This window comes from Oreochromis niloticus, unplaced genomic scaffold, assembly GCF_001858045.2.
Source record: "Oreochromis niloticus isolate F11D_XX unplaced genomic scaffold, O_niloticus_UMD_NMBU tig00006926_pilon, whole genome shotgun sequence".
NCBI classification, from domain to species: domain Eukaryota; kingdom Metazoa; phylum Chordata; class Actinopteri; order Cichliformes; family Cichlidae; genus Oreochromis; species Oreochromis niloticus.
Window position 1 is genome coordinate 13,144 of NW_020328252.1, and position 2,010 is coordinate 15,153.

Sequence of the window (2,010 nt, forward strand, 5' to 3'; positions counted from 1 at the left end):
GTGAATAAACACAGTTAAAGTAACTAAAAGTAATTCAAACGCTGCTTGTTCTCTTTGTACATTTTGTCTCACAGTTTTGTTTGATGTTTCAGTGTGAATTATTCTTTCTCTGTCGAGTACAGCACTTTATTGTAACATGCTAGTTAGCCATCCTCAGATGAGAGCATAGGAGCATGCAGGTGACTTCTCATGTGGTCCACTATCCTTCTCTCTCCCTTGAAGGTGTTCATGCAGAAGTCCAGTAAAGTGAAGTCGCTGTACTGTTTTATTTTTATTTTAAACAGGTATGTGAGCTCCCTCTTTTATTTTTGTGTGTACTGGTTATATTTTTTGTTTGTGATTCATGTTCACTGTTTCAACTTACTGTTAGATATATGTAACTAAAAAAATATGTAAAATTGCCACTGGTAAATGAAGTCTCCCTAAACTATAATTTTGTTGTTGAGGTAATTGTCACTATATGGTCACGATGCAGTGCATTTTCATTTGTTATATATGATTATAAATACATTTTAGCAGTATTATTTGTTAATTAGATTTTATTGTGATGTTGCACCTCAGTCGCCTAGAGGTCCCGCTGAGGAGAGGTGTTCATGCAGAAGTCCAGTAAAGTGAAGTCGCTGTACTGTTTTATTTTTATTTTAAACAGTTCTGGGAGAATAAATCTGCCCCAGCTGGCAAAGAGAGAGCTGAATCCTCTGGTTATTTACACAACACAACGCAGAGAACTAACGGCAAACGGAGTTTAAGGTGAGACCGGCTACATTTGGAAGAGAGTAAAAACACTGTACCATCTAATCTTAAAAGTCTTAATTACAAACAACAGCTCTATTTTCTAGATATCTCCTGAACACACACAGAAATATAAGGGGACACTTACCTTGGCTGAAGCAAGAGTTGAGGTATTAAAGACTGCTGTAGTTAACGCCTTATGAAGACAGAAAAAGAGGTGTGAAACGCGGGTACAACGAAGCTATTGATTAGGACGCGACAGTCGCCTGTTAAAAGTTTTAATTACAAACGATACCGCTGGAATACAGTCGAAGCTGTGTCCCAAAACGTCGGCTGCATCCTCCAGAGGCCGCGTTTGAAGGCCGATTACGTCGCAGCCAGGCGACAAAGGCTGTCAAAGGACCGGCCCCACGTAGACCGCGAAGGCCGGGTCCTCCGAAGGATGCAGCCGACCATATCAGCGTCAAAACATAGAAAATTCCTTTCAAAGTCAATTTCAAACTAGGACCAAAGAGGCTTAGCTATGCTCAATATCCGCTAGCTAGCTTTAGCACAGTGCCGAAATCCAGACAAAGAGCTCACCCAGAAACACACCAAAAAATCTCTTTCAAACCTGCATTTCAAAGCAGAGGGGCGCAGATACGCTTAAATTAGCCGATTAGTGTCTAACCACAGTCATTTTGTACATATTAGCGTCAAAACATAGAAATTCCTTTCAAAGTCAATGTCAAACGAGGGCCAAAGAGGCTTAGCTATGCTCAATATCCGCTAGCTAGCTTTAGCACAGTGCCGAAATCCAGTCAAAGAGCTCACCCAGAAACACAAAAAAATCTCTTTCAAACCTACATTTCAAAGCAGAGGGGCGCAGATACGCTTAAATTAGCCGATTAGCGTCTAACCACAGTCATTTTGTACATATTAGCGTCCAAACATAGAAAATTCCTTTCAATGTCAAACGAGGGCCAAAGAGGCTTAGCTATGCTCAATATCCGCTAGCTAGCTTTAGCACAGTGCGAATCCAGTCAAAGAGCTCACCCAGAAACACAAAAAAAATCTCTTTCAAACCTACATTTCAAAGCAGACGGACGCAGATACGCTTAAATTAGCCGATTAGCGTCTAACCACAGTCATTTTGTACATATTAGCGTCAAAACATAGAAAATTCCTTTCAAAGTCAATGTCAAACGAGGGCCAAAGAGGCTTAGCTATGCTCAATATCCGCTAGCTAGCTTTAGCACAGTGCCGAAATCCAGAGAAAGAGCTCACCCAGAAACACAA

General features: G+C 40.8%; 1 long non-coding RNA gene across 1 annotated transcript; it reads left to right on the plus strand.

The window, feature by feature from the left end:
- The first annotated feature begins 219 nt into the window (after positions 1 to 219).
- Positions 220 to 686, plus strand: LOC109198694 (uncharacterized). Its single transcript, XR_002059364.2, has 2 exons — positions 220 to 284; positions 562 to 686. It is a non-coding gene; the product is annotated as an uncharacterized LOC109198694 (long non-coding RNA).
- The last annotated feature ends 1,324 nt before the right edge of the window (positions 687 to 2,010 follow it).